Below are 27,364 nucleotides of genomic sequence, written 5' to 3' on the forward strand. Positions count from 1 at the left end.
TGCCAGTATGCATTTCGATATTTACATACTTTACTGTCTTGATTTGGCATCTTTTTAATGATAGTAAACATTCTATATATACAATATCATGGTCTTCCTCTCCTAATGGTGGCATGTTTCAGTTTTTTCAATGATGGCTGGATAATTTGTTAACACAAGATCTAAAATTTTATCATTTCGAGTTGGTATGTTTACAACTTGTGCTAATGATTTGTCATTTATTATATCTTAAAATTGTTGATGTTGTTTTGGGTTTGGTTTTCCACACGTATTATTTCTTGTTTACGGTTTTGTCGATTTTATAAGTTGGGTCTGGTTTTTTTTTCTATTGATATTTAGTTGTTAAAGTTAAATACCAAACGTTGCCGTAATATAAAACATGAAAGGAATGAGTTGATCGTCATTAATATATATTAAACTTCCCACGAACTCGACTAGTCGTATATACTACTTCAATGAGATGTAATCTGAAGGTCGTCATCAGTTGAAAAATAGAAAAAAATAAATATATTTGTTAATTTGCAAATTCATTTTAAAGAACGTGAAATGTTTCTTAATGAAAAGCTATATCATAAAAAAGCGTCTACAAGCTCAAGCAGAAGCAAAATAAACGTAGACGAAATTATGAAATGTCAAACAGAAATAACTTTATACATTTATTTGATAATAATTATTTTTCTCCAAATGTTTACTAAATACAACAGTATATACGTAAGAATAAGTATAAGACATGTTGAATACAATATAAGATTATAGCTTTACATTATGCCAATATATACTTTAAATCCTCTAATGGCTTTAATGAATAATGAATGTTTAGATATATTCAAAGATGGGCCATCAGTATTAATTATTTGATAAGACAAACATATAAGATGTAACAAGGTAATGCCACTGACGGGGCTCGATTCAAACTAAACTGGTGGGTCTTAGTCAAACGAAACACTTATCAGGCGTGCCAGGTAAAACAACTTAGTCACTTTGATTTTTTGTCACGAAATATACCAAAATCATCCATTTTCCAAAATAACCAAATTCTAGTTTACGTAATTCTACATTTAACAACAGAACCAGAATAATTTTATCTTCGTTAAAAATTCTGTTTCTGTCATCACATATTTATAACTATAAATAACATATAATTATTATTTTGTAACTAAAGACATGAAGAAATTGCTTGCACTTTTCCCAGAAAGAACCGTTTACAAGTTCATGATTTTTATTCGCATGATGCAATGTGCTAAAACTATTTCTATGAATTGTCAAGTAGCTTTAGGAAACTCGACATTGCGTGATAGTAAAACTTGTTTCTATGTACTGTAAGATATTAACCAAGATAATTAAGACGATTAGACGGAAACACTATTAACATCAGATACAATCAACACCTTGTACAAACTCATCAAATTCACGGATAATTGCTGTCTAATGTGGGGCATTAGACTTGTTTTATTATGCGAGTGTGTCAAGGTTTGAATCCATAACATCGCATGTAGAAGTCCAATGAAGAAGGGAAACAGCAGTATACCGCTGTTAAAAAGTCTTAAATCGATTGAGAAAAAAACAAATCCGAATAAAAAACTAAATCCAAGAGAAACCACCAACTATTAGATTAAAACGAACGAAACAACAAAACACTGAAGTGCAACAATGACACATAGTTGATGTTGCCTCTATTATACATATTGTACTGATACCATTAGTAAAAAGATACGTACATATGTTTTGTTTAATCCAACATTTACTAGAGAAAAGAACTGTCAATTGAGATTACATTATATCAAAGACTTTAGATTTGATATATAATTCAAAATAACAAAAAGTCAGTTCATGTACACCTTGTAAGGTAAAATAATATGTTACATGTATAACATTACACCAACTCTAAAGATATAATTAGACGTTGAAAAAAAAGATTCTAAAAACTGACACATGTAATCATATTTTTAAAATGGTCTTCTGTAAAAGGATGCTCAATTCTATTTAACTATCATACAATTTGTATTGTTTGAAGATAAAACATGTTGAAGACCGTACATTGACCTATAATGGTTTACTTTTATAAATTGTGACTTGGATGGAGAGTTGTTTCATTGGCACTCATACCACATCTTCCTATATCTATATATATATGTATAAGTTATAACGCGCAATTTTAGTCATTTATGTAAAAGAGATATCTTCATAATGTGATATAGATAGATGTTTCCAAAATTCATTTGTAAGCAATCACATTCCAAAAAAAGAAATGCATTGACAATCATATCCATGTTATTAGTTCCTTTTGAAAGTTTAACAAAAGATGAAATATTCCATTTTCTTGACACCAACATTTCATAATATTCCGATGTTATAAAAAAAATCATATTATTTTAACACAAATTAGTTTTAAAATCCCAAATTAATAATAAAAAAAACAAGCTCGATGGTTGCAATGACTATACAATCAACAGAAGTGAGTTCTCAATAACTGTTATATTTTTAGATCTTGATGTTTAAATTTTTTCAAGGTAACCTTCCGACCATAATTCATGATAATATCTACGACTTTTTCATTTCCTTTATTGTTACGTTGGCTTAATTTTCTAGCATTTACATTTGTACCACGAAATGTCCTTTTCACAGGGTGAGGGTATTTGGATTGCTTCCTCATTGTCCAACATTATATATCTGCAATGCATTTTTTAATCAAACAAGCTGAAAATAACCATATATTTTTTTCTATGTATCGGTAATATCCTACAGAATGTGCTTGTTAACATGTTGATCTACCAACAACAAGACACAAATAAGGTGTTAAATGTATGCGAAATTTTCTGCTCTAACTATTCGACAAGAATAATGTTTTTAAATTATCTTTACTCGTTTGTGTTTTTGAACATGTTGTTTTACAAGCAGATCGACAATAATCAGTTTTTTCATGTAAAAGGATAATTATTCAAGATTTTTTCTGATCTGTCTTTAGTAATCTTTTCAATTGATTACTTTATCAGATACGGAACAGTTTATTTACCAAATGCACACTTCTATAATCTGATTTCTTTGACTGATTTAATTTAATTAGATTTTTTTCATTCGCATATGTCAATAAAATGGATTTCTAGTTAACATTACCTAAATATTCGACTTACATAAAACATGAAACTATTTGTCACCATTTTTTGTCCACTGTCATGATACGCGAAAACACTCTCCTTATGAATAACTTAGCCAATGAGAACGATATTTAATCTTGCAGAACTTGCAGAATGAGAGAATTTTTCTTTTATTCAAATGAAATAATGATCCCTTGGCTAGAATTAGGTTGCAATGGACTTTTGTGTTAAGGATCTTCTTGGAGGAATTCATTAACCAATTGTTAATGATATGAATAATAGATAAACGATATTGACCGAGGAGTAGAGACGGTATGACCTTTCTTTATGTGGCCTCCAGTAATTAAACATCTATATTATGTTCTACCAGCACATTAAACATAGAGAATAGCTATAAAATATTTTAGTTTTTTATTGTGAGAGACGTAATTATAAAAAAAATCCCTCTCATTTAAATTAATAACTTTGTATCATTTTGAGGGATAAAAAATATAAAGAGTGTGCTTGACTTTGTCTTTCGTGTCTTGGGGCCGATTCCAAACTCACGAACTATGACACTGAGAGTCATAATGCCACAAAAGGATTCTATTTAGAATATTGGAACAGTATATTGAATACACTTTTTCTTGGAAAACTGGAGAAATATTATATATAATGTAATATACTTCCTCACTTTCGGTCATTAAAAGAATTTGTCAAAAAAGTAAAATCACAAAAATACCGAAACTCAAATTCAAAACGGAAAGTCTCTTTGGTTAATCAAAAGCTAAAACACATCATGAATAACAATTGTTATATTTTTGACATGTAACAGGCTATTTGTTGAGCGACTCTTTTAATTTTCGTTCATTTATCAAACTGCTTGAAAGTACACATATGCTATTAGAATTATTTTCTATCAGATGTAAACTTCTTCAAATTTAGATCACAAAGAACAGAAGAAAGAATAACGTCATGGCAAAACAGATGCACGAAGTGACAAATATCTGTTCATAAACACATTAGAAAATGCCTGTACCAAGTCAGGAATATGACAGTTGTTATCCATTCGTTTGATGTGTTTGAACTTTTGATTTTGCCATTTGTTTGGGGATTTTCCTTTTTGAATTTCCTTGGAGTTCAGTATTTTTGTGATTTTACTTTTTTCTGCCAACTAAATAATACAAGACTCCCAATTTATGAGTAAAGGGCAAATAAATCCTGTTGCAGTTATTGGCAAGTTCTTTTTAACTATGCGCTTTCCTGATGAAGATAACCACTGATAAGCATTTAGGATGCTTAAAATCATGACGTTTATTTTTATTTTTTGACCTCTTATTGTCATGCAAATGACAAAATAAAAAAAATATCTACTTGTTAGTCACTTTAGCTTAAAAATATAATCAAGAAAAGGAGGGAAAGGTTTTAACTCCAACAAATTGTAAAAAAAAACCGTTTTCATTTGTGACATGCTTTTTTCGAACTGTTACTTGTTGATAAATAAAAAAGCATGTACCATCATTTTAATGGTTGCTTTCAGATTATGTCATTGGTCAACGTCATAATCAGTACAGAATGACATCGTCTTGTGCAATTAACGCTTAAGCAAAACCTTTTTTAAACTTAAAATATTTACAACATATGTTATACCAAACATTAAGTTTTTTTTTCATAATCACAATATCATTTAGAAAAAGAAGACCGAAAATTTTAGAGTAACTTCATATTTTTGTAACGGTCAGGCAGAAATAGAAATTATGTTTTAGGCTGAGAATGTAAATTTTCTATCTCAGGGCTATTGAAATCTATCATCCTATTTAATGTACATACTAATTTATATCATCAAATTTCCTGTTTAAAGTTGTGAAAATTTGCACCAGTTAAATGACAATTCAATATATAATTCTGGATATGAATTTTGAATCTCATCAAGTCCGTTGAGTAATTAGGAAAATTTAATTAATAATACCGCAGACAAGAGATTTTACCGGAGATACTGTGTTTGCTAAAGGTTATACGACTATTATTGTTCTAGCTTGATTAATTATTGAACACGTAGCACGATAGATAGAATTTATATTCAAGTACTTTTATATCGTTTATAAGCCAAGAGTAAGTATGAATGAGTGCGCTATTGATACCATTAAACGCTTGTCTAACAGAGTAAGTTAAAATAAAACTTCATTTTATGCGACTGCAACGTTTTTCTAGATGTAACTATTCCAAGAACGATCAAAGACCCAAATTTTAAAATCAATAAAATATGAAGAGCTATACGACAAAAAGTAAAATTAAATAATAGCAAAATTCATGTTAGGTCAACTTTGCCTTAAGAAGTAAGAACCTCAGTTTCTAAATATTTTCAAATTTCCAAACAGACAGAGAATGATGGTCTACAAGTAGAAATGTCAGACATCTTTGGAGGAAAGTTAAAGTTAAGACAAAGCCAACTAAGAGTACCATATTGAAGACACATATTAGATGATAATTGTATATTCTAGAATATTTTTATCCCAGGAATAGATAACCTTAGCCGTATTTGGCACCACGTTTTGGAATTTTGGGTCTTCAGTGCTCTTCAAATTTGTTATTGTTTGGCTTTATAACTATTTTGATCTGAGCGTCACTGATGAGTCTTATGTAGACGAAGCCCGCGTTTGGCGTATTAAATTATAATCCTGGTACTTTTGATAACTATTTACACCACTGGGTCGATGCCAATGCTGGTGGACGTTTCGTCCCCGAGGGTATCACCAACCCAGTAGTCAGGACTTCGTTGTTGACATAAATATCAATTATATGGTCATTTTTATAAATTAACTGTTACAAAACTATGAATTTTTCTAAAACCTTAGGATTTTCTTACCCCAGGAATAGATTACCTTAGCAGTATTTAGCACCACTTTTTGTTTTTTTGGGTCCTTAATGCTCTTCAACTTTGCACTTGTTTGGCTGGATAACTATTTTGATCTGAGCGTCACTGATGAGTCTTATGTAGACGAAACGCGCGTCTGGCGTATTAAATTATAATCATGGTACCTTTGATAAATATATGCATTGTGTTGTATTTTGAATTTAAGCTAACCTTTTCATATACAATACCATATAAATAAAAGTTTATTAATGTCGACATACAATATTTATATTTAAAAAAAAATAATTCGACTTGTGTTCAAAAAAACATTTTCTTGCAAATGAACTCGTCATCCGAATGAAAACATAATTCCGCATGTGACAGATCCTAACAATCAAATCAGCTGACGTCTAGAGAAATATTTGAACATTCTATTAGTTCTAATGACGTTCGTCTTCATTTATCATGAACAAATCTATTTCAAATGAACTACTATCTAGTTAATCAGGTAAAAGATAGTTCGTTAAGAAACTTTAATTAGAACTTATAAATATGGTATAAATTACTAGACGTTAAGTTCTATAATTCATAAACAGTTATCTATCATATTGCTATAGTCTCGAGTGTCGACTTTCACATTTGTTTTTAAGAATATCAATTTACACATGGAGGTTTGCTTTATGAGTGTAGACGAGGAGATGTTACTAAAGAATGTTTTAAGTCAAATTCTCTTAATTGTTGTTCTTCGTTTTATTTTCTTCCTCAATTAAGATGTGACAAAATCTTAAACAAAATTTGTTTTTCATTTTTTTTTTATTATTATCAAGTAATTACTTTGGCTGGAAGAAGTCATCAATTGCAGTTCAAATTTACCATAGACAAAACATGTTTTTTGTCTTCTTCTCCTTACTGTTGTATTTCGTTTATGGTTGAGTCGTTATGTAGAAAAGATTTGAATGTAGTAGAGAATGCTTTTAAACATTGAGAATATTTACATAAACCAACTTATTTTTCTGCATTGGCACTCACACCACATCTTCCTATAGCTATTATCCTTGTAATATTAGATTCATCCTGGTATGTTTTGCAAATTGTCATACCAACGGTTTTAATAGCACATACTTAAGGTTCAATCAAAGTGATAGTACCTATTTGTATGATGATGGTTATCTTTTAAGGCTAAATCAACAATAAACTTTTTCTTTTTCGTGGCTTTTTGCAGATTATACTTTTTAGAATTCGGATATGAGTGATACATGGCCGAGAGTAAACCTTCATGCTAATTTGGTATTATATTACAGAAAGTCATATCTTTATTCAAAAAAGTTCTGCGCGAATGATCAAGGATATAGATATAATTGTAGTATCGAATTAACCGTATTGTAAGGACAGGTTAATATCTCGTGGTTATTGAAATTGCAAGTAAAAAGGCCTTGTAAACAAGCAGATGTAGAATATTTCACTCAAAATATCAAGTGCACTTATAGAATGATATTAATTCAAAATAAAAACAGAAACTCAAGTATAGATAGTAAAAAAACATCCTTTAAAAATCAGATAAAATTCCTTTTTTCAAATATTGTTTTAAAATCAAAGACTTCGATGCAAAGATAGTAAATTTGAATATTGTTTTCTTGATCCCGACATGGTTTCTCATCCATCCTTGATGTATAAAAATGCACGGACGATATCATCATAGTTTTAAGTATAAGAGTTAAGGACAATCACTACAATCAGAAAATATATCTTGCTTTTTTTAGATTCCGATATATAAACTGTCCATAACTGAGTGTATTTACATTTGAATATACATATATAATTAAATGCTTTTGTATACTGTTGTTTTTTTATTTTTTTGGGGGGGAGGGGTTTTAATTTTTTGCCATCGAGTGGTCAGTTTATTTTCGCCCTATCAATTTGAATGTCATTTAGTATCATTCACCTCTTTCTATTCATTGACAATACTAAGTAGCTATTTCAGTACTGCCGATAGACCATACAAAAGATTATCCAACGTCAACTAAATGTAAAGTCATAGATCTACAAATAACTAAACTATTGTATTTTACTATTGTTTCCTGAAGATGAAATCTAGAACAAGAAAGCCATTATAATTATCACTTCATTATAAGATTCCCGTAGAAAAGCGCTATTTTCATAGATGTATTGACGTCAGCTGTCGACCTTTAGATTACAGTTGAATGCATCAGACAACTAAGATAAAACATTACATCTTTTGTTACTTTGTAAATTACTGCTGAATCAAACATTAATTCTATGACACAAGAGTTTTGTTAAAACAATGGAAATAGAAAGATGAAAAAAGAAATAAAAAGCTTGACAATGTAAGCTATTTCATTCAAGATGTAGGGTCAATTGCACCTATATTCACTCTACAGCACTGCCACTCTAACTGAACATTTTTTACTACATTATGATAAACAGAATCATAGAAGTTGTTATTTTTATATGGGTTCAAGACATTATTGAATTATTAAAGGTTAAAATTGCAGTTGTGATATCTTTATGATATGTATGTTATCAAGTTAAATAAGCAATTAAAGACATTCTGAGCAAAGAACAAAATTGCAATTAAGGATGTCAAACTATGTTGTTCGCTAAATAGTATTTTTGAAAATACATTAACTAATTAATCGTTCGAAAACATAATAATCCTGTTGGTGACCTTCTGCTGTTGTTTTTTTCTATGGTCGGGTTGTTGTCTCTTAGGCACATTCCCCATTTCCATTCTCAATTTTATTCCACAAAGTTTTACCCTTTAAAAAGTCATTGCAGATAAAAGTGACAACTTATCATGCATCCGTGTTGTTTAAGGAATGCTATATACATTAGAGAAACAATTTCTGTCATTTTTTTATTTGATTTGCAAAAGAGGGACGAAAGATACAAAAGGGACAGTCAAACTCATAAATCTAAAACAAACTGACAACTGATTACCTCATTAAGGTATCAGAATAAAAATACAGATTGTAGAAACAAATTGTTGTGTAAGATTCAGTCACATCTAAATGAAGAAACAAAAAACTAGCGGACAACCGCAATTTTGAGAGCAAGACTGAAAGAACATTCTTTAATCCCATCTGGTCAACCGTGATGAGGAAAACTTCTGTATGTAAGTTGATATTCTTAAAAACAATCTAAAAGTAGACACTCGAGACAACAATAACTTATACATATTGCTATAAGAATTCTGGATCTTAATGTCAAATTACTTGGTATTTGTTTACAAATAATCTTACAGTTGAAATTTTTCTTTGATTTTTCTTTGACCTGATTAACCAGAAAGTCTATTTGAAAATGGATTTCGTCCTGAAAAAATCCAGACAAACGATGATTCTGTAGTACATAATTGTAGCTGTATCCTTACTCATTCATGTAAAGTTTTATTAAACAAAGAGATACCTTGCCTTGATAAAATACCTTATTATCACGAAGGAGTCCTCCGGCCCTATATCACTCATATATAAATTCGAAAAAGTACACTCTGTAGTAAGCAAACAAAGATCAACAACATAATAGAACAAAATGCAGCCTGATAAAGATAACCATCATTATACAAATAGGCATTATAATTTGGATTCAACCTTAAACATGAACTGATTAAAAAAAAAGAGGGACGAAAGATACCAAAGGGACAGTCAAACTCATAAATCTAAAACAAACTGACAACGCCATGTCTAAAAATGAAAGGTCATAACACAAATTCAGAATTCCAAGGAAAATACATAATCGAAAGTCCATAAACAAATGGCAAAATGCTTAAACACAATAGACTAATGGAAATTAACTGGAATTTTCCTGACTTGGTACATGCATTTTCGGATGCAGCAAGCTGGAATATTAAACCTGGTGTTATACATATTTCACTTGTGTTTCAGTCGCTTATAATTCCATTATATTAACACCAATTTGAAGCAAAACAAAGAAACATTATTGGTACACCGTAAATATATTTTTGTTAAATAATCTCTATAAACAAACCATTATGTAAACAAAGAAAAACATAATGGCATGTAGACACCCTATAGATATGGCACATAAGCAGAAATGAAATGCAAGAATACAAGAATACAAAAAATTATTAAAGCACAATAACACAATGGCGAGATGGATATATTCCGAGCCACGCCAACAGAATATTACGTTAAAAAAAAACAATCAAGGTTAAAAATATACATAGACAAATATAAAAACAGTATCGATCAGGGTAAAATATTTGTCATAAAGGGCCAACCCGTGATAAAATCACGATATATTCAAGCCCCCATGAATTATTGTTTTAAGTATAACAGTCGAAAGATACCAGAGGGACACTCAAACTCATAGATCGGAAACAAACTGATACAGTCATGGCTAAAAAATGAAAAGACAAACAGACAGACAATAGAAAACTAAAGATTAAGAAACACGAACTCCACAAAAAACTTGGGGTTAATTCATGTGCTCTGGAAGGATAAGCAGATCCTGCGTCACATGTGGCACTCGTTATGTTGCACATATTATTAAAAACCAGGTATTTAGTGAAATTCGGTGAGTCATATTTGTGAAAAGGTAACGTAATTAAGTTTATATGAAAATCGTTTCATTTAGCTTTACTATTAAACTATATTGCTATACGCTTCCATGTCTCTGTGAACTGAAAAGGTTTTTATCAGAAAGAAATATATATATTTAATCAGATTTTGATAAGGTTTAAGCGGTTAACTCTAATTTTCCTCATATTTTCCTATGAATAATAAATACATTGCTTTATATAAATTGAATTGCTATCAATTCAAGGGCAAGCTTGGAGTGGATTTAAATGAAATGCACTTACAATATAGCACAAAGACATATGCGTAGGCTAAAAAATCAATTCAAACATATAACTATAACAATCAAACTTTTACTTGATTGGTCCTTTGCACAATGATTAAGTGCTACAAATAAGTTTGATTATTTTATAATTCAAATTATTGATCATTTTTCGTCAGTAAATGGACAACAGTATTGTATGTATAAACAACATGCATGTCGTAGATCAACTAAACCAATAGCATACATATGCAATAAAGGCAACAGTAGTATACCGGTGTTCAAAAGTCATAATTCGATTGAGAGAACACAAAGCTGGGTTACAAACTAAAACTGAGGGTAACACATGAATTATAAGGGGAGAACAAAGGAACAACAGGAACACTGAAGTGCAACAAAAAACAAACGCTAACAAACATAGAAACGAACTATTTGATAACAATTACCATAGTACTGACAAGGAAATATTTCTTGAATGTAATTGATAAACATAAGACAAAACAAAGAGATGTCTGGCTGTCTCTTCCGACATTATCTCACAAGTACTCTAGTAAAAACATAATTCGAATCAACAGAATCAACAAAATAAAAAGCACTTTGCGCAACATTTCACCCGGAATACTCAATATTTATATCAAGGTTGATATTTCTCATTTATCTAAACGAACAAAAGATGTCTTTACCGTAATTGTTTGCTAATCGATCATGTATAAGAATTAAGCGTCCAATCAACAAAAGAACGTTTAAAAGAAGTATCAGTTTCGTTGACAGTTTTTTTCAGACGAAGCTGCATAGTTTATTATAATACCTTTGTATTGAATTGAAAGACAGAGATGACTTTTTGGTCCAAAGTTAATCGGGTGATCTTTTTTATTTATGAAAATTTCATATGTCACCATTATAAGTATTTTTTACTTTACTAACATAGTCCAAATCGAATAAGGACGCCAATTGACTATATATTCATTAAATGGTAATCGAATACTGGGGAATCGTTTATACTTTTTATCGGTTATTATGCAATCAGATGATTCCGTCCCCTTTAATATATCATGGGGATTGAATCAATGAAAGAAAAGAAACAAAACTTTGTCATAAACGAATTACATATGCACTATAAATAATATATTTAGTTACACATTTTTATAGTAGACACAAGGGTTTACTGTCGAGTTATGGTAATTTTTGTTCTTCCCCCATCCAAAATAGGATGTGTATAAAGTATAAGTTCAAGATTACGTCTCCGCCTCACAGTCGAAGTTGATTCCATGTCCATATTTATATATCACTTACCTTTTAGCGAGACCCTTACAGATAAAAAAAAACTCGTTTGTCTTAACATTTTATAAACTTATGCATTGCAAGAACTAGATGGCATATCATGTTACAATTTGTTCTATAATAATGGCGCAAGATACCAAAGGGATAGTCAAACTCAAAATTTGAAAGCGAAATGACATATAAAAAGGAAAAAAGATCAATATACATAGACAAGTTTACAAAACATAAGAAAGACAGCTAAAGACTTTGTCATAACAATTCCACCATAAACTAGGGTGATCTCTTATTCTTACTTTCAATCTCATAGCTTATCAAAAGGCTTTTAGTGTGAAGTAATGTAAGTATGAACATCAACGATATTAGCATTGCAAAACAAGTCCTGTTTTACGTGCAATTTACATGACTTTGGCTTTTAGCATAACGATGAGTGCCTTAATGAGGTTAGATGTACCAATCTGGAAGTACCCACAGCCAAGCTATTTTTTGTTTCTTTAATCGTGGAATGCCTCGATCCATATCAACCTACATTGATTTGTTTTGCAGACTATCGATAAGGTATTGGATAAGGATTCAGTTTCAATTGTGTTGAACAGAAATATACGTGCTATAAACCTGTTGCATATATCTTGTGTTCTTAAAATTGTAAGTATACCAATGTTTTGTTTTGGGAAAAAAGAGGGAATAAGATATTTCTTTTAAATTGCATGATATTTTAAACGAAAGTTAAAAATTCAAATATAAAAATTAAAGCTTCATTTTGTTCAAGGTTATGATTGGCTATTTTGATATTGTTTAACATCTCACCCCTTATCTAGCTGACTTTATTTACATTATATCATAGATCAAATGTATTCCTTCACTGTATGTTCACTTGTTTGTGTTAATATTTCTTTTGATTGAGTTAAACCATTCCTGTTGATATTTCACAGTGTGTCTTTTTATGATGGGATGTTACACTATTGTTTCGGAATAGAGTGAAGGTTATTACCTATCAAAACGTTTAAACCTGATGAATTTATTTGCACCTGTCTTAAGTCAAGAGACTGATGTATAGTGGTTGTCGTTTGTTTACGTAGTTCATAAAGAGGAACAAAAGAGGGACAGACTGATTGAAAATAAACTGACAACGCCATGGCTAAAAATAAAAAGAAAGACAAATGTTCATACAAAACTTTGAATTTTTCGAAAAACTAAGGATTTTCTTGTCCTAGGAATAGATTACCTTAGCCATATTTGGCACAACTTTTTGGAATTTTGGATCCTCAATGCTCTTCAATTTTGAACTTGTTTGGCTTTATAACTATTTTGATATGAGCGTCACCGATGAGTCTTATGTAGACGAAACGCGCGTCTGGTGTACTAAATTATAATCCTGGTACTTTTGATAACTATTCATTAGTGTTTCTCATTTCTCGTTTACAGAGTTGGTGTTCTGTTTGGATGGATTTACTCTAGTCATTTTTTGGGGCCATTTATAGCTAGCTGTTCGGTGTAGTTCAATGCGCCGTATTGAAGACCGTTCTTTGACCTATAATGCTTTACTTTTACAAAATTATGACTTTGATACAGAGTTGTCTTATAAGCACTCATACCACACACATCCTCTTCTGTCCAATTATCCCCTATATTATCATCATCGAAGTTTTAAGTGCTTAGATGCTTTTTTAATTTGGCGTTGGTTATTCATAAAATTATCCTGGACCTTACGTTAAAAATCCAATTCAAACTTGACAATTCATTGATGAGGGTTTTCTTTTCATGTTACTTTGGGAGATTCCCACGTATCAAAGTAGCTACAAAAAGTAAAATAACAAAAATTCTGAACTTATAAATGAAAAGTTCCTCGGAAAATGGCAAAATCAAAAGCTCAAATCCTTCCAACGATTGGAAAACAAATATATTCCTGACTTGGTACAAGGTTTTCTTATGTAGAATCTGGTGGACAAAAAATGGTTTTATTGCCAGCTGACGGTTCTTTGGGTGAAAATAGTTTAATTAGCGTGTTCTTCATAAATATCAATCTATTTGGATGTACAAAATTATTAATTGTTACTTAGATTTTCTCAAATCTGTGAAAGGTATAATGTATATTAGAACTATCTATTAATTTTAATCTTAATTCTAATTCTTTTAATCCAATCATGTTTTGACTCCTCGCCTTTTTCTCAATTTATATTATCATATAAAGAAAAGTTGGGATTTGCTACAATATATTCGTAATCAATTTTCAGTCACAATATCGACAAGCTGTTAAAGGACTGTAAAACCACCACACTAAAGCTTTGAACATAATGTAACAATTGCGTCATATGTCTGTCAATAACCAAACCATTGTATTTTTACATTGTTTTCTGTTTAAAAAAAAGAATAAGGAAACAATTTTGATAACTACTTCTTCTTGAGTGTCCATTATACTACCGCTATTCATTTTTAAATGAATGGATTGACGTCATCTGCCGATTTTTAATCAAACACCCTTAAATGCATCAGACAACTTTAATAACACATTATCTCTTTTGAAATTTTCAATTCAATGCTTACTAAGAAAATAAGTATTAAATTTTACCTTGTTTTACATTGTCTTTGATGACGCAACTTTATTAAAAAAAATAACATCTTGACAAGGAAAGTTCCAATAATAAAGACCTATGGCAAATCCATTCTGAATTTATTATATTACATTTTCAGAAGTATTTCAATCTTTACAAAAATGCTTAAAATTGCGTGAAAATACGAATGTATTGAATAATAAAAAAAACTCATCATAGATACCAGGATTGAAATTTTACTTTACTTTACAATCTACTTCATAATTGTTTATGAATTCTCAATCTTGATACCTAACGGTCGGTGTATTTCTTAAGATATATTCACGAATGAAAGATACTATTAAAATGTCTTAATGAACTCATTTACGTGATTAATCATAAAATTCATTTGAAGATAGAGTCATCTTCATAATCAATCAAGACAAACACCATTAGAACTAATGGAAAAGTTTAATGTTACTTTGAAGGTTAGCCTGCTTTGATTGACGAGGATCTGTCACATGCAGAATTATGTTTTCATCTGGATAACAACTTCATTTACAAGAAATGATATGTGGACATTAATCAAATAGTTATGACTAACAAGGCATGTTAACATTTACAAGTCTTGGGTAACATCCTTCTAGATGCCCGCATATCCATGCTCTCATGCACTAGTTAGTATTGTTACTTGTTTTTTTCATCCTATGATTGAATAGTATAAGCAAACATTCGGTTATAAGTCATAGCAGATCAAGGTCTTTCAAAAGGTAAACTGTAACATTCACAGTAATAATTTGTATGCCCTTTTTTTTTATTCTTGTTTATTTATTTTATACCAAAACACGACCAATTCCATAAATGAGGAAATTTTATATCAATTACGATGTTATGTAAATACATTTTAATAGAGTATTTATCGCTTTGTGTGGTGTGTGAACAGTTGCCAACATCAAATAAATGATATTTTACGTAACGTTGCACGATAGGAATAAGTGAAGCCGAACAATTTAAGACTTACGAAGACTTACAGATTTTAAAGAGGATAATACCATAATAAGCTTATGTAATAAGACATCCAACCAAGGTGTTAACGGGATACAAGAACTATTCTGATGTTTAGTCGATTTACTGTCAAATACTACATGGTATATAAAGACAACAGTAGTATACCGCTGTTCAAAAGTCATGAATCGATTGAGAGAAAACAAATCTGGGTTACAAACTAAAACTGAGGTAAAGATATCAACTATCAGAGGAAAACAACGAAACAACAGAAACATTGAAGCGCAACAAAATCAACACCAATGCAATATATATAGAACCAAACCATTAGATGACGGGATAATCTTTTGAACTAAATTATTATACAAAACAATAAGTAAATTGTGGAAGTGTTAAGTCGAAGATAATTTACCAATCCATTATTTGATAAATGTCCTGCTTTTACGAATACGTTTTTTACAACTGGTCTATGGATTCATTTGTCATCTGAAAGTTTAAATCTGTATATTCATCTTTACTAAATAGTTGTAACAATTAATTAATAATTATCTATTAGAAAACTACATCTTGGTGTAATTTAACGATCATATTGAAGTGTATGAGAATGATTTACATTCCTGGTATGAATTTCCCACAGTAAAAGAGATATATCACAGAACAGATATCTTAATGACTTAACACAGTAGAGAATAGGAACAAGAAGTTTGTATTGTATGACCTTGATCAAACAATATCAATTTATTATCAATTTAAAATATACATATAAAAAAGAAGATGTGGTATGATTGCTGAATACTTTGCACCAACATGATACAGAAATTAACAACTATAGGTCACCGTACCGCCTTCAACAATGAGCAAAGCCCTTACCGTCTAGTCAGCTTTAAATAGCCCCGAAATGACAATGTAAAACAATTCAAACGAGAAAACTAACGGCCTTATTTATTTTACAAAATGAACGAAAAACAAATAGGTAACACATAACATGCTTACTTACAATGCATTTCCTATTGTAAATGGTTTAATCCCAAATATAGTTTTTATCAAGAAGTTCATATACATAGCTTCAAACGACATTGAAATACATAGGGATAAAGCAGTCAAATGAGCACTTCAAATTAAATGATAAAAATTAAACTCTTAATTAAAGAAGGCAAACCATGACTACGTTGACATTTTGGAATTGTTTCGTTATTTCTATGGTTATGAAAGTATAACAAAGCTTAAATGTATAAAACAAAATCAAATGCTATATTGGGGGGGGGGGGTCCTCATTGCTCATCAACTTTATACCTTTATAAAGTACCTTTGCACCGAGTAAAAGTAACAGAATAGGCGTTTTTATATAAAAATATTACCTTGTGTGTCTATAATAGAGGACACGTCATTTTTTTCTCTTAAACTTTTTTTTCCATATACAAATCGTCTTAATAAATTAAGTGTACTAATAGAAGTCAGTCTGCCAGTTCTTTTACGCAAAATATTTTACAGAATTGATTAAACGTTCTACAGAACCTTCCAAACTTCTCCCTGAAAATCAATCAGACATTTATGTGAGTGGTGTAAAGCAAAAACATATGGTGCTCATAACCTGATGAAACATTTACCTTTACAAATATATCTTTTAATTATCCTTGGAGTTTTTTGTAATTTTAGTTTTATCATGGAGTGTAGTAATGATGCAATTTTAATACCGACTGATATCATGTCAAAGCGTCTTGTCTACTATGGCTACCGATTTCTTAATGAAAAAATAATCAATACGAATAATAACAATGTTTATCAAAGAAGAAATCTACTTATAAGAATCTGTTTTATAGCTTAGAACTCGAGATCTTACGCCTCTACATTATACACAACCAAAACAATCCAAACCCATTGACTGACCTGTTTATCTGTTCTTCAAAACTGAGTAGTGTCTGGCCACACATGTCAAGTAAAGTCAGTCAAATACTCTATATAATTATTTTCATATAATTACAAAGTATAAAGACAGTTGACGTTATAAACTTTGTACACAGAATTGTCAAAGAAATGTCATACTGTCCAGCTTAGATTTCAAGCAGTAGAGGTATAGCCCTGTGGAGGAATTAACCAACACAATACATCACAGAAAAACAAAGGGGATTTTAGGGGAAACTATGTTTCTGTCAACCATTTTATACTGTAACATCTATTCAAAATAATAAATTAAAATGAAACAGAGCGACGAGTTCATTACATAATACTTTTGTCCCATCTCACTTTTCAGTCTACTCCTACGACATTGCATGCAGAAAAGTTAAGACTAGTGTCTCCTTCTCAAAGGTATATCGGGCATGATAATCTTATTTAGCTTACTTCAGTTATACGATGCGATATTAAATTCTAATATTTGTCAGCAATTGATCGAATACTAGTAGACAGTACCTACAATTATAAAAAGGAATTGAGAGATAAACAATGATTTTAAAAGGATAAGTTTGATTATGGAATATACATGTCCTAACGAAGAGTATTGTCATATCATCAATTAAATTTGGCTGTCATTTCAATAGCAAGTTTATATATTTACCATGTTTTGATACTCGATGAGAGTTGGGCTTTATTGTTTTCTCAACTATCTTTTTACTCGCAACAAAACATTAAATTTTAAGCTACAAAATACTTTGAAATATCTAGTCATTCATGTTGGTTTTCCAAATAAATGTTTTAAATTTGAAATAGACCATGAAATGTCGATTTATTCATTTCATGGAAGATCCATTTTTATCTACAGATGTCTTTTTTTTTTTTAATTATATATTACTTCATGGTATGTGTCCACTGAGAGCAATACATATTTAATTACTTTTTAACTTTCTATGACTTTCGCCGATCTTTCTCAGAATATATATTAACAGAATACTTTTTCAAAGGAAATTGATAGGAGACTTGAGTAAATTTTGATATGACTAAAAAAACGATCATTATGGCATGTCTTATAGTGAAGCAGATATCTTAAATCTCAACCCTCCTACTCTGTAGGGTATCAATTTTCGGTGCATCAATAAATTGTGAGGCTCAATGGCAGTCATAATGCAAATAGGTTATCAGAGAGATTACTTATGTTTTGTTCAGCGTTTCTTTCAAATATATCGAGATTATCAAGAACACTACTCTCTTTTTCTTGTCATGAAAGTACATTCTTAATCCTAAGTTCGGCCACTTTTCGAATTCTGAAAGATTGTTCGGTTGATCGTTGATCTTTGTTTTCTATGCAATATGATGACAATGAAATAAAATAAAATATGAAAGTCAATCAAATAAACTGTTCATAGACAGGAGGATGCAAATTTTCTACACAAAAACACACGTTTTGTATGCAAATGACTCATCAGTTACGCTCTAATAAAAAAGTTCATAATGTCAAATTAAGTGCGAAAAGTATTGAGTATTATAAGACTTATTTAGGTCAATTCTTTTGATTTAAGTGAGTACTTCAAGCAAGCGAAAGGCTGTGGATGATAGAGGTAAATTTAGTACCTTAGTTAGTGTTTTCTCGAAAGTTGCTAAGACAGGGCTATGAATCAATCAAATTAAGGTCATCAATCAAATTAAGGTCATCACTGAAGAAATTTTACGGTCGCCGTCATGAGCTGATTTGCCATTATGACAAAAGTGTGTCAGAAATCATATCTGATATTCTTCCTCAGTCATAATAAACTTCCGTCATTACCGAACTGAACAAAGAAATAACACGACGGGGGCCGTATACGGTACAGGAAATGCTTAGTACCCTTCCGGTTTGTAGTGGAGTTCGTGTTATTCTTATTTATTATTTATAACTGTTGATGTAAATGTCCTTTGGTTTTTTTAGTCTTTGTTTATTCCTTGGTTTTGATAGTTATTGTCTTAGTAACTAAAGATTAGGATTAAAGACCTGAAAACACGAAGAAATTTAAAAACCGATAGTAATTACTCAAAAAGATGTCAATAGAAATGAATGTAACCATTGATATATCCAGACTTTCATTTCAAAGGACTGACCATTTTAGACTACTCCTGAACATTCAGAAGATTTTTTAATAAGATTTTCTTATATTATGATCAATTTGTTGAAAAATGAAGCTCAGCATACACACTATCATATATGTTGTAGTATTAGATAGTTGATCGTTCTAATGCAACATTTTTTGTGAAGTTCATTTTTATTGGATCACTTCACAAATTTTCATAACATGAATTCACAATTGATGCTATAAAAACGAACGCGCAAGCACAAACTACGCATGGCGGATTTTAAATGTATGATTTGATGGTGTTTTTTAAAGGTTAAATTATAATGGAGATAAATATATTGTATTTTAAGCTCTTATGGCATCAACTGGTGATTTGATGGTCGCAAATAGACGTGTCCTGGTCCCGCTAACACTTCGCCAGTATACTTAGTTTGTGAACATCAAATTACTAATTGATGCCGTTGGAGTTACAAAAACAATACAGTTATTTCCTTATTATATTCACTTCACAGTTGTATTTAAAAAATGAATTGTTCCTTCGTTTGCTTCAATGATGTTCAACTATATGAATCTGACTTCCACCCAAAATTTACATAAAAAAATCCAAGAATGGTGAATTTTCTTTTAACATTTGACATGGTACAATATTACAGATTTTTTAAATGACTACATATATAGCGTTTTTATAGGCATCTGTATGTTTTCATGTCAACAATGAGCATATTCCTCATAATCGATGACTAGTGAATACATCCATCACTCTGCATGTTCTTATTAGAAACAAGCATGCATTTGATAATGCATTTGAAATGAAATACTTTAAAGATTTCAAAATAAACCGCTACAAAGAGAAAAAACAGCTACTTTTTAGTCGAGTATAGACTTTAAAGAAATACGTAAATAAATTATTCATAATTTTAAATGATAATGCATTATTTCTGATTATTTCTGATGATAAAGAAATAGGAAGTTACCTTAGTGTTCTTAATTCTTTCTGTATTCCATGAGATAAAACAGAGAAAAGATTGTCTCGATTCATGTCATTTTGTTAAATTTCTCTGACATATCAATAACATAATATCCAAATTGTCTAGTATAAGTAAAATACGCCTAGGTCCGAAAACAACACAACTTAGCTGAACAATAATTCAATAAATAATTTTTCTGTGTCTCTACAGCTGGATTCTATATTGATTTCTTTCTACGGAAGGTACTCCACGCTTAAATAACACTTGCAATGACTTTTTAATTAAAATAAAACAGAAAATAATCAGTATGAATATCAAGTCAGGATTTCAGGTTATCGATACATTGGAATGGTTTAATTACGACAGGTTTATGCATATATACAAATACATTTTTTCTAGTATTGATCAAGAAATTAATCCTATCGTTTTATACTTCATACGAACTTATGCTTGATTTCATAAACATGACACCGTAGGTAAACAATAGATCGACAAAACTATTGATTGTGTCGTGGGTGTAGAAAGATTAAATTAGTGCATCAACATACATTATTAATGTTGCTCTCAAATGCATTGTATGGAGAGATAATAACAATATATATTTTAATAACCATTTAGACCATAGCGTTTATACGTACAACGTTATGTTACTAGATCTGTTGAATACAATATGAAACCGCTTTCCAAACAACCAACACATGTTTCTTCATAAAGCATAATCGGGCTTGAGAGTTCTGTGTATAAACTTATTCTATTATGAGGAAACTAAAACAATCTTTCAAAAGATCTATAAGGGTATATATTAGGGAACATACAAAATCCTGTCCTCTGCAAAAGTATATAAATCAATTGATTTCTCTTACTAAAAAAAAAGATTTTAGAGGATTAGCTTCACTTCCTTTCAAAACAATGGTTTATTGTTTAAAACCGTCATATGATACTTTACATTTGTTCAAACAAGATGAGTATCACTAGTGGAGCAGGAAAATCTTACTCTTCCACACCATTTTTGTTTCTAACGCTTTTAAAGTATCTTTATTGTTACTTTTATGTAAGTTTTTTTGGGAATATCTATGTACTGAACACGAATCATTAACCAATTAGGAGGTAACTGTTTTGAGTTTAACGCAAAGCGGAACTAGGTAAACGGATATTTACGATAGTTAAATCATGTTTTAAGACGGTTAATTTCAAAAGAAAATACAGTCAATTCATTTTATTGGCACATATTTACATGAATTCCATTCAATAACTATTTTGACTTAAAAATACCAAAATGAAAAAGTCTGCGAAACAGTTGCATCGTTTTTGGTTTCAAAATAATGTGACGTCATAGGTATACAAGTGTCAAAAATAAACACAAGACGTATTTTTACTTTTCGTACGCTTTTGGTTGGTTTCAATACTGACTAACAAATTTTGAGGCACAAAATGTGACTTAATGTTTGTTTTTTAAGAAATTACATACCAAAACAATCGTAATTTAAAATGGTGATTTTTTTCAGTAACTGGAATCTTGAACTTGGAATCTAACTCTTCAAACTATTTGTCAACGTCCTATAAAAATTGTCGTTACAAACAAATTGCAATACAATCTGCTTTTGTTTGGAACCATGTCATTGGTTATGCCTCCTCAATTTGTTCAAACAGAGAAACACGACAGATTTCACAGGTAGATACATCAAAAACGAATCATTAACACAATATACTTCTTTTATAATTAAATTGAGTACCAACTGAAAAAATTTCATCTGGAGTAAATTTCTATAAAAGATTTACAGTGTATGGTTCTCTTTCTGGAAAATTATATAAAATTAAGAATATATGATCTGGTATTACTCGAATTATAGAAATTTATAAAACTGATAATCCATTCACTGCTTCCACACAGGTATTAAGTTTTTTTTAATATATATGTAAATATATGCAGATAAAACAAAGATAAGTCGTCTTTATCTATACAGTGTATGGAAATAATTTTTCCGACATATTGTGTAGTCTTCTTATTGATGGTCAAATGATATTTCTCGATCGATTTCTGTTCTATGTTGTCATAAAAGGTAATCATTTCACGTGTCTGTATAATATCATGGGTTTGCAATTAAATAATCAATATATTTTTAAGAAGACTGAATTATCTATAAAATCAAAGGTTTCTTCGTTACTACTATTTTACATAAGTTGTAGAATAACTCGACACTGTATTACATGGCGACGAAAATTGCAAAGACATTCGAAATATAATACAAACAATAAAAAAGTGGCCAAATGTGCTCACACCAAGCCTGGTGTAAATAACACTGCGAATAAAGGATAAAAAGACTTTATATGGCTGAACAAACGAAGTAAATAACCATAATCTGTCTTAGTTTGATTTAATTGTAATCCAAACAAAAATGCAATGCCTTTTAGATCTATCTCCATAAAGCAACTATCCTTCAAGTCCAGGTTTGTTTATACATTATGATCAGCGTTTATATTTGAGAGCCAATAATGTATTTAATAGCATTCGTTTCTTGTCAACATAATTATGGTAAAAAGCTTTTTATAAGTTTTTTGAAAGTCTTTGATTCTTTGATGATTTTTTTAAAGCTTTCATTTAATAACAGTCTTTCCTTTGATTTTCCATAAACTGAAGATAATATGACCTCTGAAATAAAAAAAACTCAATGCTATTCTACTTTGTTTACAAGGCTAAACCACTTCAAGTTTGATAAGAATAGTAATGGTAATCTAAATTGGTCAATAATGTTTGGTTGATATTTATGGACACGTATCTTGAAAATGACAATTATCCTGACTCAAGATCTTTCTTTATAATCTAAATAACAAATCTATGAATTTAGAGGCAAGGTTGCTTATCATTGTGTATACAGCTCGACTGTTCTTTTGTCCGTGTATATAACCAATTTAACATTATAAAGTAAAGTTTTGTTGATATTAACCATGGTGAAGTTAGGTTTATAAAAGAAACGGTTAAGCTTTTAAAATATAATCTCTTTGCCAGCTATAAAACCAGATTTATTCCATGATTTTCTGCATAAGAAAATGTTTGTACCAAGTCAGGAATATGACAATTGTTATCAATTCGTTTAACATGTTTAAGATTTTGATTTTGTCATTTTATAAGGGACTTTCCATTTTGATCTTTATTTGGGGCTCAGTATTTTTGTGAGGTTACTTTTCACATGCAATGTCTTTAGAATTTTGTTTTAGCTTGGAATTGGTAATACGAAAATGTATAATTATCGGACTGACTTAGGATGATAACTGATGTACCCATATTTTGACTATTTATTTATTATATCTGTTTAGTTCACGCATCAATGTCAATATAACGGAATTTGATTAGACTGTCATCAGAGTTAGAGGGTTAGCGCTATAAAACCAGGTTTAATCCACCATTTTCTACATTTGAAAATGCCTGTACCAAGTCAGGAATATGACAGTTCTTGTCCATTCGTTTTTGATGCGTTTTGTTATTTGAAATTGCCATCTGATTATGGACTTTCCAAATTGATTTTCCTCTAAGTTCAGTATTTTTGTGATTTTACTTTTTAGGACATAGGTTTTGTCTGTCATACCAATGAGTGGTTTGATCCACTAATTTCTTACATTTGACTTTTTTGTAATTTTTTTAAAAGAACAACGACATTTATAGCAGAGTCAGAAGTTCAGATTGCTTAAAAGCGTGAACAGCACGCAATAACCTAAACGGTACCAATGTCTCTTCAATGATGATTGATGCCAAAACATTTTAAAATCTCAATCTTATAAACAGGATGAAGAGCTATATATAATTTTCCCATCAAGCATCATGAATGTATTGTTAACCAAAAAAAAAAACGCAGTATATACATACCTGTCATACGCGGACAAACATTTCGAGTCTTTACTTTTCAGAACAAGTATTGCAACTTTGTTGACATATACCTATATCTCAGTTTATTACCATTGGCCAAACGATACAAAAAAAGATAACAATACAATTATATTGTGTTAATTACAGCAATATACAAAATAAACATGATAGATTCTTGTGACTTTATCCTGCAAATAAACTCATCATAGATACCAGGACTTAATTTTATATATACGCCAGACGCACGTTTCGTCTACAAAAGACTCATCAGTGACGCTCGAATCCAAAAAAGTTAAAAAGGCCAAATATTGTACGAAGTCAAAAAGCATTGAGGACCAAAATTCCTAAAAGTTTGCCACAAAACCAGGTTCAACCTGTGTTTCGTATCAGTTTGATTGTAATATTTCAAATAAAATGCTATTATAATGGTAAGTTGACATTGATATTCTCTAAGATGAACAAGTGGTTTTAATACAACTGTTTTCACTCTAACAATGACTGAAAAAAAAACTTTGTAAATCTACATTTGTAATTTCATTGATTTTTGAAAGGAATTTGATACAGATTATATTGGTTCATTGATAGAAATATACTGTGGTAAAAGCAAAACGGTCTTCACATTCCAGGAAACTGGTGTGATGCTTTTCATACACATGTACTATGTTCAGTACAATCTTAGAAAAGGACATTTATTAGAATGGTTTAATATCGATTGCGATGAAAATTATCACATATGTTAATTTATAGACACGCATCAACATATTTTTTTCTGCAGATACCTTTTATATACCTTTTTCAGATATTGTAAATTGTTTTGTTAATGATATTGACAGCAATATATGTGACCCGCCATGACATTTGGAGGCTTATGGAGGTAGAACGTCATTGTTAGAAAAATTATAAACATGATAAATATCGAGATTCAATGAAATACGTATTTGTGAAGAAGAGATAAGCACTTTCCTTGGCTTTTTTTTTGCTGACGCCGAACTATACATCATATATAGTTTTGAAGAAGTCTTACTTTATCGTTTGAAGTGAAAATATTTGAATCTACCATTTTAAATTGATACAAAAAAAAAAATCAAATTTCTGCTCTATAGATTTCCTTTCATAAATGAAATCTGAAAAATATCCCTAACGAATGTACCGTATCCAAGATCTCATACAAGATAATACCTACTTATAAACTGTTACGCGTCGCATACTAAGTATAGAGACATGCATAATAAATCTAAATTAAAAAAAGGAATTCTTAAAGCTTACTTTGACAAATTTTAAACTAACTTCATTTCAACAAGTTTAAATTACATGTTCTAAAATAGAGCTACAAAAAAAAATGCTCTGCTTTATAAATTTTCTTTCATAAATTGAGTCTGAAATATATCCATAATAAATGCACCGTATCAAATGCATATATGAGAACACCTACTTATAAACTGTTACGCGTCGCATACTATGTTTAGAGACATGCATGATAAATCTAAATTAAAAGACGAATTAAAAAAAAAAGAAATTCTTCAAGCTTACTTTGACAAATTTTAAACTAACTTCATTTCAACAATTTTAATTACATGTTCTAAAATAGAGCTAAGAATTGTTTGTAGTGTAGTAAATTTAAGTCTTTGAAATTTTATTCAAATACGCTATTGAACATTACTAAGAGCCAATAAATACAATAATTTTATATTTTATAAATTAGTGCCTTCAATAAATTAAAGCCGTCATAGAACAGTCTCATTTTCATAACGATATTCGAAATGACTCGTTTCATTGCCATTAAAATAAATATATCATAACAACATGACAGAGAGTTTTGTTTCGGAATATTCTAGATAAATATACAAAAAGCAAATTTTAGACAATGTACCCTCCTAAGCCTAGAAGTGGTTAGTCACATATAGTTAACGGCTTTTTTCTTACAATGACGTTCTACCTCCATAAGCTTGGATATGTCGTGGCTGGTCACATATGTGTTATATACACAAAAAAGTGATAAATGATCCCTACTTGCAGATGGTGGTATTTGGAACAATTGTAAAAGCTTTAGAAAGAATGCTTGTTTCTGAATAAAATATTATATGACTTTATTTGATTTTTGTGTTTTAAACGCCACTTTTAAGCACTGCTTTTTGGGTAATTTCGTGGCTGCCAGTTGTTGTCAGTGGAGGAAGCCGATTCAATATCATTTGAACTGCATTTCAAAATTTAAAAAAAAAAAAAAAAAAAAAAAAAAATCAGTTTACCTATATGCATTGCATATGATTTCAACTAAAAATTCTGGTAAACGTCACTCGCCTTAATCTCTGTAAAAATTACCAAGGTGGCTTTTCTGGTGTTATATGAGTGAAGTCTTGAAGAGAATAAAGAACAATGTTGCAGTTGACTGTATACTGATGAGATGGATATTTGAGTATTTATATGAATATTATATGCAAATAGAGACTCGATGAGAGTTTAGTAACCCTACTGGTTGAAAATGATGCTGGAATTTAGTGTTGTTAGACTTTTCTTTTTATAATGACATATATAATAAAGCTTGTAGATTTTTTATTCCTCTGAATAAAGGCAACAGTAGTATACCGCTGTTCGAAAATCATAAATCGATGGAGAAAAAAACAAATCCGGGTTACAAACTAAAACTGAGGGAAACGCATCAAATATAAGAGGAGAACTACGACACAACAGACACACAACATTAAAATGTAACTCACACAGATACGAACTATAATATATCAATGGTCATTTTCCTGACTTGGTACAGGACATTTTAAGAAAAAAATGGTCGGTTGAACCTGGTTTTGTGGCATACCCAACCTCTTTTATGGCAATGTTAAATATAACATTAAAATGACAACATTACATGATTGGACTACAATACAAATAAATTGGAGAACATATAGAACAGAGAAACACACGAATAATAGCGAACAAAAGGTACCAGGTCAAAAATTTAATACGCCAGACGCCCGTTTCGTCCACACAAGACTCACCAGC

General features: G+C 30.3%; 1 protein-coding gene across 1 annotated transcript in view; it reads right to left on the reverse strand.

The window, feature by feature from the left end:
- Positions 1 to 20,785, reverse strand: part of LOC143048257 (neuroglobin-like) — a 47,137-nt gene extending 26,352 nt beyond the window's left edge. Inside the window, exon 1 of the mRNA XM_076221822.1 lies at positions 20,512 to 20,785. The gene's annotated coding sequence lies outside the window, so the exon portion shown is untranslated. The remainder of the gene's footprint in view (positions 1 to 20,511) is intronic.
- Between the last annotated feature and the right edge of the window lie 6,579 nt (positions 20,786 to 27,364).

This window comes from Mytilus galloprovincialis, chromosome 10 (assembly GCF_965363235.1).
Source record: "Mytilus galloprovincialis chromosome 10, xbMytGall1.hap1.1, whole genome shotgun sequence".
NCBI lineage: Eukaryota > Metazoa > Mollusca > Bivalvia > Mytilida > Mytilidae > Mytilus > Mytilus galloprovincialis.